The sequence below is a fragment of the Tamandua tetradactyla genome, chromosome 5 (assembly GCF_023851605.1).
Source record: "Tamandua tetradactyla isolate mTamTet1 chromosome 5, mTamTet1.pri, whole genome shotgun sequence".
NCBI lineage: Eukaryota > Metazoa > Chordata > Mammalia > Pilosa > Myrmecophagidae > Tamandua > Tamandua tetradactyla.
In genome coordinates, this window is record NC_135331.1 from 190,236,525 (window position 1) to 190,250,301 (window position 13,777).

General features: G+C 35.6%; 1 long non-coding RNA gene across 1 annotated transcript in view; it reads left to right on the forward strand.

Moving 5' to 3' along the window:
* Positions 1–13,777, forward strand: part of LOC143682944 (uncharacterized) — a 135,912-nt gene that overhangs the window by 2,301 nt on the left and 119,834 nt on the right. The window contains exons 2-3 of the long non-coding RNA XR_013175381.1: positions 10,824–10,968; positions 11,189–11,291. This is a non-coding gene — a long non-coding RNA (uncharacterized LOC143682944). The remainder of the gene's footprint in view (positions 1–10,823; positions 10,969–11,188; positions 11,292–13,777) is intronic.

Below are 13,777 nucleotides of genomic sequence, written 5' to 3' on the forward strand. Positions count from 1 at the left end.
TTGAAATTTACAGCTGGGGTAGAAGGGAATATCCAATGTGCAGAGAGTTTAACTTTCATATTTTCTTAATTTAATTAAGCTGGGAACAGGAGATATAGTCTATGCTTAGATTTGGCTGTGTGTCCCTTTTGCCCTTCATTTTCTTCATCTTCAAAATCAGGGAAACTTCCCTTAGTTCACAGAATGAATTAACATACCTGAAGGAGCCTTGAAAAAAGAAAAACATTGTACAGATGTAAGCTTTATCATGTTAGAAACAGAAGTATTTAGGCAAGGAATAACCTTTGCAGAACAAGATTATCTATTGTGTAAAATTGATTATAAGGCCAATAAATGGATTTTTGGTTGCAAGTATGCCACGTAAATAGTTTACAGGCAGTAGTTGTTGACTTTGGAGTACAGAATCAGCAAAATGCTAGATGTAAAAATCATGTTCCATTGGTATCAGGAAAATTGGAGGGGAGGAGGAGACACGAGATGGGGCCAGAAGTGGAAGTCCCTGTTGGATTTCAATACCTCCTTTTTATTTGTCTGTCTGTTCCCCAGGGAGAAACTTGTTCCCTTCAATCAGTTTCTCAGCTCTCCTTAGGCCCTTTTGGGCAAGCACTGTCATAAGTCTGCAGGTGGTAATTATGACTTGTCTGTAAACTAATTAGGTCTTTGATCTCCCTGAGGAGAAATAAAGAAGACATTGGTCCTCCCTGAGGACCAATGCCTGAAGTCTTTGTAGGTTAAAGGTCAACCTTTAGGAGATTGCTCCTTCTTCCTCTTTTAAGCAGAGTACTCCATGCTGTTTTCCTTTCCTTTGGTGTTTCTCTGTATGTTTTCCTTTCCTTTGATGTTTTTCTGTATATTCCCTAATTTATGTTTAAAATATTATTCTACTAAAAGTAAATCTTTAAAGATCAAATTCTGTAGTTCTTGTGCTTCCTTCAATCTAGCCCCATGGCACACTGAAACCCAACTTGATACTTCCTATTTTGAGTTCTTTCCAGGAAGAGAGACATCAGAGTTTTGTAATAGCAAAAGCACAAAAAATCAGTAGAGGAGGTGGTCCATGACTTTCTGTTCTTCTCAAACCACTCAAACTTATGAACCATTTCAGGAAGAAGAAAAACAACAAACACCCGAAAACCAAGAGCTCCCTACTATCTTCCTTCATGTCAGAAAGCAACCTCTCTGACTGCCAGGTTGTTAAGGAAGATATCACATAGATACCCATCCTTCAGATAGAATTTCTAAATATGATATTGACTTCATGCCTACACATCACTCTCACCAGGTCAAATTATGAACATCTAAATTGATTCTTTAACATATGTATGTTAGCAGCAGCTTCATCTCCTGAAAAGTAACACTATGGACGGGGATGTGATTTGGCATTGACATCTGCCAGTTCATTCATCACTAGGGAAGATTTGTCTGGATTAATTTGTTTCCTTATGATCACTCTTCTCTCCTTATCCATTTGTATCCCTAACAAATAGTGACACAGTCTTGCAATTGTGCTCAAATCTTAAGCAAATTAAAGATACCTTTCGAGGCAGAGAAGGACTTTCATCAAAGGTGTGAAAATACATATCTGCAACATCAGTTCAGTAGTTTCCAAAATATAAACCATTATTGGGCTTAAGAAAAATTTTTGTATTGCTATACAGAACAACAATTCACACCTTGAATACTTCCCCAGACATCTAATGAAAGCTTACTCTGTGCCGGCCTCTCTGTGGTGGGGGTTGGGGCTGGGGCCTGAGGTGAGGACATGAAGATAGGAGCCCAAGCACAGAAGTGCCTGAGAAGGCACTCAGACCTGAATTCCGTATCACCCGCCATTACTTTTATTCAGACGTGAAGAAGTTTTTAAATTCTGTTTTGAAGAGAAGAGTATGTCACCAAATAAGGCAGGTAATTTTACGCTTTGTACTTGAAATTTTGTATTTTGTTGTTTATATCGTCCTTGCGCTCCGCATGTTTGTTTCCCACAGTTTCCCACCTGCGATAACCCTGTCTCTTTTCTGTTTTCATGACTATTTTTCTTTGCAGGGCAAATTGGAAGGAAGTAGAGTGGACAAGTCAGTATTGCTTTGTGCTCTTTATAATATCTCATAATTTTTTTCTGTCTCCTTTCTCCAATACTTAAAAAAAATCATTTGTCCATGCTTTCCCCCATCTGCTGAATGCCTTCCCCCCCTTTTTCTTTTTTCTCTTTTGTCCTGCTAGTCTTAGTTGACTTGGTACATTTTCTCAGTGTTTCTAAAGCTATTTTTTTTCTAAAGCTATTTTTAAGAGGCATCCCATTATGTTTGTATAAAGTATCTCTTCATTCCTCCCTTCTTTCCATCTTCTACATGACTTTAATGTGGTATAGTTGTCTGAACAACTAGAATAAATACCACCATTATTTCTGCACAGATTATGCCACATGTACAAGACTTCATTCTTGTACTTTCAATTGAAAACTGCTTATATGTATTGCAAGTCACATTTATGTGCTTAAAAACGGTTCTCAGAACCTTATCTCAGCAGCATTGCTTATTCGCTCTAACTGGTCTTTATTTGTGTACGGACTCCTCCATGTGACTTTTTTCAGGATGTGGAGACATGGGAGCGCTAATTATTCACATCAGCTAAAAAAAGTAAGGCAGTAGTGTAGACATTTGGATTTCTAGAGGAGGCACTTTGCACTATCAAAAGATGGTTCCAATTTGGATTATATATATATATATATATATATATGTATATATATATATATATATATATATATATATACACACATATATATTTTAAATATTTTTGTTGACAAACATTGTCAATATTCCATACATGGTATACAATCAATTGCTCACAATACCATCATATAGTTTTGTATTCGTCATCACGATCACTTTTTAGAACATTTGCATTACTCCAGAAAAGGGAATAAAAAGAAAAAAACTCATACATCCTATAGCCCTTACCCCTCTCTCTTGTTGACCACTAGTATTCCCATCTACCCAATTTATTTTACCCTTCTCCCCCCTAATATTTATTTATTTTTATCCATATTTTTTTTCATCTGTCCATACCCAAGATAAAAGGAGCATCAGACACAAGGTTTTCACAATCCCACAGTCACATTGTAAAAGTTAAGTCTTTATATAATCATCTTCAAGAATCAAGGCTACTGGGACACAACTCAACATTTTCAGGTACTTCCCTCCAGCCACTTCAATATGCCACAAACTAAAAAGGGATATCTATATAATGCATAAGAATAACCTCCAGGTTAACCTCTCGACTCTGGTTGAAATCTCTCAGCCACTAAAACTTTATTTTGCCTCATTTCTCTCTTCACCCTTTTGACCAAGAAGGCCTTCTCAATCCCAGCACATCCTGGGAGTCCTGTCTCACGTTGCCAGGGAAATTTATACTCCTAAGAGTCAGGTCCCATGTAGGTGGGGAGGGCAGTGAGTTCATCTACTTAGAGTTGGCTTAGAGAGAGGCCACATTTGAGCAACAAAAGAGATTCTCTGGGGGTGACACTTAGGCCTAATTTTAAGTAAGCTTAGCTTATCCTTTGCAGGAATAAGTTTCATAGGGTGAACCCCAACTCTGAGGGATCAGCCTGTTGATTTGGTTGTCCCCACTGCTTGCAAGTTCTCCAAATTGGGAAGTTGAATATTTCCTGCTTTCTCCCCAGTCCCCCAAGGGGACTTTGGAAATGCTTCTTTAGAAAATATACCTTTTGATCCATTTTTGCAAATAAAGAGTTAGAAGAAAACTCATAAATTAAGGTGTTTGTGAAAGTGATCAGGTGATAGAACTTGGTACCTATGTAAAAGGTGAGACTGGCAAAATTTTTTTAAAAAAATGAAAGCTGAATTTACCACTATTAGAAAATTTACATTAGGAATGGGAGAAATAAAAAAGAAGAAGAAAATAGATTTAATCAAATTCCCCTCTCCTTACTTGGAAATACAGAGTAGTAGATATTTACTAAATTGATGAAATGATGCTGATGCACATTTTGCCTCAGTTCTGTCAATGCTGTCATTATCACTCTCGTCCTCGCTGGCACTATTGTCGTTACCCTTGAACTCCATACGAAGTGACGCGTCATGTGTTTATACTGTAGGCAGAGATAAGACAAGAACTCTGATCACGAACATGCTAGTGGTAACCCTTGAACTCCATATGAAGTGACACGTCATGTGTTTATACTGTAGGCAGAGATAAGACAAGAACTCTGATCACGAACATGCTAGTGGTAACAGAGACAGAATTTGTACCTACCAAACGGGGAATGTTTGGTGGGTCCTAATATGGGCAATTATTAGACTTACTTGAAGAACTCCTGGAACTTGCCTTTATTGTTTCTGTTTTTCCTTTTCATGTTATTATTACAAGGCCTCTGATGGTCATAATTTTATTAACATTGAATTTTTTTTTTTTTTTGCATGGGCAGTCTCTGGAAATCAAACCCGGGTCTCTAGCTCAGCAGGCAAGAATTCTTGCCACTGAGCCACTGTTGCACTGCCTTATTAATATTGAATTTTAATGTATTTGGTTCATATAAACAAAACCCGTCACTCCAAATGTGATTTGTCTTCTTTATAAAACTATTCTGGTTTGAACTATATTTGATTCAATAGGGAATATAGTGATTCCTTAGATAATTGCTACCTATGCACATTAATCAAAGTAATTAATACAACTGGAACAAGTAACCCCACAAATCTCATTGGTTTAGCATGAAGTATATAATGGATTTGGGTGGGGGAACTTCCCTGGGTATCTAACCTCTAAGCAATGACTCCCTTGCTGTCTTGGAATGCTGCATTTCCTGTCTCAGATATAGGAAAGAGAAAGAGTGAACAGTCAGGTGGGACCTTTCAAGAACATATCACTTCTACTGATGCTCATCTAGCCTGAATTTAGTTACATGGCTTCAATTTTAAAGTAAGGAAGGCTAGGAAATGTAGTTATACTGTGTGCCCAGGAAATGAAAATAGATTTGCTGGGCCATTGCATTGTCTCTGTCACACCGTGGAATATCCAAGTAGAGATAGCAACAGGCATTTGGAAATTAGAAGAGAAGGCTGAACGACAAATACAGGCTTGGAAGACAATGACAGTAATTTAGGATTGACTGGTTGGTGTTGGAGAATGAAAGAGATCACTGAAAGAAAGAGTGTAGCAAGTGGTTATAAAAGGGATTTAGACAGTATTTTTTTAAAAATGTGGTTCAATGATAGAACCTTGATATGGCATACTTTTAATTGCCTCAGTGTCCATTTTTTCCTTAATTTTTTTGTAACAAAACTCTGATTACTGCCCAACTGAAAGAATCTTATGCCCCCTTTCTTATAGTTGGACATGACCATGTGACTAATTTCTTTCCAGTGGTAAGTATGTAGAATATTACATGGAATTTCTGCAAAATCTCCTTAAAAATTAGTAAGTGTGCTCTTCATCTACCTTTTAAAGCCATGGTTTGGTTTTTAGATCTTTAGAATGGGAAGCATTCACCAGGATAGTGGAAAAGGAAGCCAGAAGTCTAGGTCCCTGAAAGCTCTGGCTGTTTTTCCCAAGAATTCTTTTATGTGAGGGAAATTTACACTACTATTTCGTTCAAGTCACTATTACATTTTGTGTAAGTCTCATACAACTGGCCTGAATCCTTAATACTACACCAGGAAATGCCATTGTTTAAGACAAAATAATTCCATGGCACACTGAAACCAGATTTGATACTTCACATTGCCACTTCTTCCCAAATAGATGTCATAGTTTCATAATAGCAAAAAAGCACAACAAATCAATAGAACAGGTAATCTGGACTTTTTGCCATTCTCAGGTGACTAAAAATTATAATGTATATTAGGAAAAAGAAAAAATCTTGAGCTCCCTATTATCTTCCTTTCTTTTAGATGAAAAAACCCTCCTGACTTTCTACATTTTTAAGGAACTGATATCTTTGGACAATTGCTTTTCAAGAAAATATAGAATAAAAGGATCTATGTATTAGGTCTTTATTGCTAAGTGACATGTATAGTTAATAAGAAAGGTCAAATCAAATGGGTATGTGGTAATAAAAAATTTATTTTTAGAAAATATAAACTATAATATACATCTTGGAAAATTTAGAAGGCAGTAGAATCAATGGATCATAAGTAACATGGACATAAAAAGGATAAACCATGTTGAAATTGATTGCTTCATATGAAATGAAAAACTTTGAGAATAGACGAAATACAGTAGATACAATATGTAGTCCCTAGAATTTAATAAACCATTTAAAGTATCTGAAGAAATATGTGAAAAATTAATTTCAGTTAGCAGTGACATTATGGCTGAGAAATAACTGACATGGAATGAATTCAAAACTGATAGGTGATAACTACAAAGTAAGATTACTGGCATCCCATTGGATTTTGGCTGTGCTGTCTTGAGATGAGTCATTATTAAGATTTTCTTTTCTTTTGGTTTGTTTTCTTTTCTTTCTCCCTACTCTCCCTGCTTCCCTTGTTCCTTCCCTCCCTCCCCCCTTCCTTCTTGTCTTCCTTCCTTTCTCCTTCCCTTCTCTCTCTTACTCTCTTCCTTCCTTTCTCTGTTTCTCTCTCCCTTTCCTTTCCTCCCTCCCTCCCCCTTTCTTTCTTTCTTTCTTTTTTTATTCTTTTCTTCCTTTATTTTAAAATCAGTCTTCTGAGGGATAATGTCACATGGTATTCTAACCAATTAACCAGGAAATATGTATTGGATGGTTAACTGATGCGGACTGAGAATACTGATTAACTGATGAATTGAACCTAAAGTTATTATTTTGTTTAATTTCAGTGTCTTTCTCTGCTCTTCATGTAGCTGCATTTTCACGGATATGTGGTTGTAAGGTTCTTTTACAGACTCCTGTTTTACACATTTTCTTTATTTTTGAAACATTTTGGGGCAGGGAACAGTCACCATTTTCTTCTAGTATTTCTTTTCCTTGCCCTACTTTCTTAAATGACCTCTTTCTTTCCCCCACTGTTTTTCTTATGTACCCTTTTCTTAGGTGCCAGTGGTCCCACTAAGATATTGGACTTTTAAGTGTTCAATTATATAAAAGGATGATTAACAACCAAGATTGTGATGTAGAAAAAGAGTGGTCTTCAGAGTTAGGTCTGGTTTAGAAGTATTACTCATATTATCTGAGTAATCTTAGACAATTTACCTAATGCCTTGGAGCATGATTGTTTTATTTATAAGTATTGGTGTGTGTGTGTATATATATATAATATATATATATATTTATCTTTAGATATGTTGTAAGGATTAAATGAGTTGCTGCATATAAAAAAATGCTTAATGGGTACACCTTGTAAAGTAGCTAGGCTAGATAAAATTTTTCTTTCTTTCTGTCCTTGCATTTTTTCCAGCCCTCTCTCTGTCTTTTTCTGCATCACTCCAAAATAACATTTGTAATTAAATAGAGGCTATTATAGTCTCCTAATCCAATGCTTAATTTTACATTATCTGTTAAGTCATACTTTGCCAGATTTTTATTCAATTACCAGGTACTCAGATGACCTCTGCAAGAAAATGAAGAAGCGCACAAAATATTCCTAGCTTTGTATATTTTTATATTGGTATATTCAGTGTGAACTTAAGAAAAATGTCAGCCTTAGCTGCTTTCTTTATTATTTCAGGAGTATTTTCTCATTCCGCTCTTGATTCCACTCACCCACACATTCTGATTAATGTCATAGTGGTAGCAGGCATGGAGAAAATGTAGAAGTACTAGTAAAAAAGAGGCTGATTCAGGGCAGCATTTCAAGTGCCAGAGTTCATGATCGTGGTGATGGTTTTTAGTCAAGAGCTATCCCATTAGTGAAGACATAGTAGCATTGACAATATCTGCTCCTACAAATTTTCCTCTCTGCTAATGTAGAAGAAAGTCATAGTGCTTCTGCATCAAGTCACTTGCTCTCCCCCACCCTTCTTCATACTCAGTGGGCAACTTTTATTCAAAATACAAAGCACTGACCAAGTTTCTCTCTCATTATCCATCTCTTGTTTTTCTCTTTCTTAAATGCTTCCTCCTTTGTAGCACTCTGAGCAACAGCTAAGGGATACTGCTTTAAAACTGATGAATTTATGTTTTTCTAAGTATAAATATTGTAAATTGCCATATTCTATGGAAATAAACACTGCTTAACAGAAGGTAAGTTATGATTATGGAAGTCAGGTGTTTAGTGAGAAGTATATACTTAAGTGACCACTTTGGAAAAGTTGCAAAGAAATGGTTGATGCTCCTAAAGAAGCAGAGATCCAGTTATGTTCACTGTGCTTCTGCAGATTTTATTCTGAATATCTGTATTGGGCATATGTGGTGCAAAGACAAAGACATATCCACACACTGTATGGAAGTAAGAGGACATGCAATTTGTTTTCCCAAGTCTGTGAACATACTCTGTAATTGATCGGAAACAGCAGATTCACAAACACAAAATTGACAGGAATCTGCAAAACTTTTCCAGTAGCATACTTCTGAATGCATTACAAAATATGACAGAACATAATAAATTTCTTGTCATTTTATTTCCCAAGGGAAGTGCTAGGTTTCTAAATCCTAGAATAACATCAAGCTATATTTTGAACTTTATTTCTTTTTGCACTAGTCTTCTAAAAGATTACATATTTTCTTGCAGAGAATGTTCATCCTGTTACTAATAATGATGCTGAAGGAATGGAAATGTAATTTCTAGAAATCACTTACTACTTTTTAAAGTTTTATAGTTCATGAGCTAGAATATTGAAGATTGAAGTTTGATTTAATATTTGGTAGAAGCAGAAGAGTTTATTATTTATATCTCTGATATTAGAAACGATTTGATCTTTCTGTTATTAAATTTCATAAAATATATTTAGTAAAAATGACTCTTAAATCATGTTGTAGAGTAAAGTAAGGTGTGTTGCAAGGAATTGGATGTTTAACATTGACCTAAATAAATGGATGAAAATTCATAAGCAATTTTGTTTCATTTTCCCATCAATTAAAGGGAGTGATAATAATTTATTGCACAGGAATCTTACAAAATTAATTAGTGCTTTAAAACACTTTGAAGATGAAAACAATTTTATAGGCCTCATTACTAAAGGTGAATATTAACCAGCCAAAGTCATACATTTTGCCTCCCCAACTTATTTTCAAAAGCTTCATTTGGGTCGCTATGTTAATTAGCAATTTTAAAAACGATACTTACCAAAAGGATGTTTGAGGTTCTGCATCAAATCAGGATGTTTAGACTGTGAAATTATCAGTAACTTCTTTTCCTGAATTTGTTTTTCTCATATTCATAACGTTCTCTCATCCCAGCAAATGAGCGAGTATTGCTCCCAGTTCTAGTACTACAAAAATAAGCTCACCTTGTAGAGTTGGTAAAATTTGTATTTCTCTGAATGTAAAGAGAAAGAACCACTATATGATGGCAATTCTACACATGGAAAAAACAAAATAAATTCATTCAGCTGAAAGAAAAATTTGTTAAGCATATGCTATAACCTACAGATGGTAACGACCAAGTACCCAGGGAGAATTTATTAATGTTCTTGTGGAACTTTTATCCAGTGGAAGAATTCAGATTGTGAAATTCAAGGTAAAAGTGGTAGATGTATAGAAGGTACAGAGTCAGCATCACAGTGGCTTAGAAAAGGGAGACATCATACGCGGTTTCAGGAAGCACAACATTTCCATGAAGATTACATCTTAGAGGTGCCTTTAGATTTAATACAGAAAAAGGGAACCATTGTTTTTAACAGAAAGCAGTAACCCACCACCCTTAGAAGACGTTTAGCAATGTCTGGAGACATTTTTGTTAGTCACAACTGCAGAAGTGCTTTTGATATGTAGTGGGACGTTGCCAAATACCCTACAATGCACAGAACAGCCCCCCATGACACAGAATTATGTGGTCCTAAATGTCAATAGTGCCAGTCGTGAGAAATTCTGGATGAGAAAGTATAAGATGTGTATCAGGAGAAGTTTGTCTGGAGTAGGGAAATAGACAAGTAATATTGAAAATGTAATTTGGAGAGCTTTGAATATTAGGTTAGATTACAGAATTGATTCATACTTTTCACTCATTCACTCACACATGCCATTATATCTCAGGCCATGGGGACACAGAGACTTTTGAGGCATTGTTCCCCCTTTCAGGGAATTTACCGTCTAGTCAGAACGAGTTAGGAAAACCGGTCATTGTATCTCTACTGTATCTTTGCCCACAGGGACTGCTAGTGTCTTTTAAGAGAGTTTTATGATTAAGAAAAAAAGTTTAGAAAGGGCTACTCACTATTCCCTCCTTACACCTTGGGGGAACATAAAATCATATATATATATATATATATATATATATATATATATATATATATATATATATATATATATATATATATATAATAGCTTGGTTTTATTTCAGTCAGCAGTTCCCACATTTCTTTTACCAATATACCTTTTCTTTCCTTTTATATAACCACTGTTCGCAGCCCATGATGTGCTGGAAACCTTCCATCGTCAGGCCTTCCAGAGCCACACTCCAGGCTTCTCCACACATTCGTGACCACGTTGCAGACTTGGCTGGACTTCATGCCAGAAGGCCCTTGAGGTTGGCTTGGGTTGTGTTTGGCCAATGGGGATACTTCCAGGGGAAGAGAGTGAGAGGAGAGTGGGGTTGAGGCATCTGTTCCTCGGCTCCCTCTTCCAAGTAAGCAGGTCACCTGCATTTGATGCGTAACACCTTTCGGATGACTCTTCCCAGAGAGCTGCCCTCTGGTCTTATGACTGCTCCCTGTCTTTACCCCTTCAGATCTCAGGCCGGTGAAGCTCCTGCCACCAGCCTCAAGCTGCTGCACTCTCTCTCCTGAACCTGCCTGCACAGCATCAATGTCCTGTATGAAGCTTTCCTCAAATTACCCAGCTGCAAACCCCACCGTTCGGGAAAAGCTCATGCGGTAACTGAGTATAAAAAGCTTTCTGCATAGGAGGGATTCCAGAAAAGTGTACATTTACTGTTATGTACCATGAGAATCTATTGAAATATTTACCTATTAGCTTATTTATCAGTTTATTTATTTTAAAATGTGGTTCACCTCAGACATTTGGCTATTTCTTTCACAGAATCATTCTGATCTTTTCTTTATAATTTCATTTTTTTGGTATGTTTGTTTCCAGAGCAAAGTTAAGGCTTTTTAGAAAGTGAAGTGGCTCGTTAAGAAGTATATTCTTATTGATGGCTTGGAAAAGAGAGAAAGAAGCAATGAGGCAGTGGTTCTGGGTAATTAATATTTTATCCCTCATGTTTTCCTTTATCTTCTAAACCTCAAGAAATAGAGAAAATACTTTAAAAAGTTAAGATGATGACTTGAATAGAGTTAGCGCTGGCAGAGAGAGCAAGAATAGGAAAGTAATTATGCAATATGATTGAGATTCTTTGAAGTTTACTTGATATATTAGCGTGGAAAATGCTGATGGAAAATAAATGAGGAAAGATGATGATGAGAATATAACTGGTGACACAAAGAATCTCCTTCACTCACTCCAACCCCACCCCAATTCTTTCATGGCTCCTGGTTGTATCTGTGTCTTATATGAATTTTGAGGTTAGAGTTTACATTGCGATTAGATGATTCTGCTAATGTCTGCAAGGGTCTGGTGAAAACCCTTGGGGTAAGTAGAGACTCAGTTAATGGGGAGGTAGTTTCTGGTGTTAGTTACTGGAGAAAAGGTAATTAATTTTACATAAAACTTGAATTACAAAAACATGCCCTAAGTATGAAGTGTCTAGATACAAAGAAGTATCTTTTGTGGTGGGCATCTACCAGATGGAGATGGGTCTGAGACTACAAAGAGATACTTAAGTGAGATCTAATCTTTGTCCCATCTGTAACCCCACGGAAAAATATGTATTTGTTATAAACCAGTTTAGCTTGAGTAAGGATGCTTGTTTTTTCTTTGTTTGGTTTTGTTCAGTAAATTTATTTATACTTTTATCAGACACCTAATATTGCTCACTCACTGTCACCAATCCTAGAAATACACAGATGAATATGATATGGTCTCTGCCTTAATAGTCTGTGACCTTTCCAACTATGTCACAGCTGTTCTATGGGGAACCAAGGAATGGATCATTTATCCAACTTAATATAAAAAAAAAAATCCTCCCTGAGGTTAGTCTGGTGGTGGTAGAAGCAGTGATTTATAAGAAAACCTAAGACCATGTGAATCTCCAGAGAAAGCCAGGGGCATTGTGCCATCCAGCCATTCTTCCCATCAGGAGATGCTCTCCCAGGGCCTACCTTGGAACCTCTCGATTTTTTTTTCATTTAGGAGTGTGGCACTTTCCTTTGGTTTGCAGTGAGATTTTCTTCTTAAGGCATTATATTAATGGTTATGTAATAAAATTAATTTCAAGTTAGTATCGTTTTTGTTACATAATTTAAAACATTAACATTTTCAGTTGAGTGATATATTACTGATAATTTAGAATGTTATTCACATTTTTGTGTTAAGATGGAGAATAACATTGTGAAAAATATTATAGTATCTTATATCTGATACCCCTGTATATTTTTGAATTATGCTTTTGAAGATATGTACTCAATCAACTCCAAGGTCTTTTTCTTTTTTAAATTACTGTCCCAACCCTTCTTTTCCTCAACTGCCTCCTCTGACTTTCCAAATAACTTATGAATTCTATCATATTTTTCACCACTTTATTGAGATATAATTTACATGTCATAAAATTCACATTTTAAATGTTCAGTTCATTGAGATTTAATAAATATATATAATTGTGCACCATCACCACAATAAGTTTTATAGCATTTCAATCACCAAAAAGTTTCCCTTGTGCCCCTTTGCAGTTAACAGCTGCTCCCATATCAGCCCTAGATAATTGCTGATCTTTTATGTAATTTTGCCTTTTCTAGAAATTTTATATAAATGCAGTCATACAACATGCAGTCTTCTGTGTCTAGTTTCTTTCACTTTATTTTGGGATTCATGCATGTTGCTTCACGTATTATTAGTACTTTGTTCCTTTAATTACTGAGTGGTTTTCCATGTTTAGATGTATTACTCAGTTGATGGACATTTTGGTTGCTTCCACTTCTGCTCATTATGAAGGTATTTTTAAAAATCTTGTTCTAAACAAGATATTATAAATATACTTACTTGCATAAAAGTCTTCATGTGGACATATGTTTTCATTCCTTATGAGTAGATACTTAGGGCTGGAATTGCAGGGTAATGGTAAGTATATGTTTTGTTTTGTTTTTTTAAGAAAGTCCAACTAACACTTTCCTAAAGCAGTTGCACCATTGTAAATTGTTCCCAGCAATGTAAGAGGGTTCCAGTTTCTCCACATTCTTACCAACACTTGATATTGTCAGTTTTTTAGATTATAGCCACTCTGACTGGTGGATAGGGTATCAAATTGTGGTTTAATAGATGCATTTTCCTAATGACTAATTATGTTGGTCTTTTTATGTACTTATAGGTACTTGTATGTCTTCTTTATGATATATCTATTCAATTATTTTGCTCATTAACAGTTGGGTTATCTTCTTATTGAGTTGTTAGAGTTCTTTATATATTCTATTGAGTTGTTAGAGTTCTTTATATATTCTAGATAAAAGTCATTTATCATGTATGATTTCTACATATTTTTTTCCTGCCTCTGACATGTCTTTTCATTTTCTTTTTCTTAATGGTGTCTTTTAAAGTCATGCTTATATAAAAACATGTATCCACAAATACACA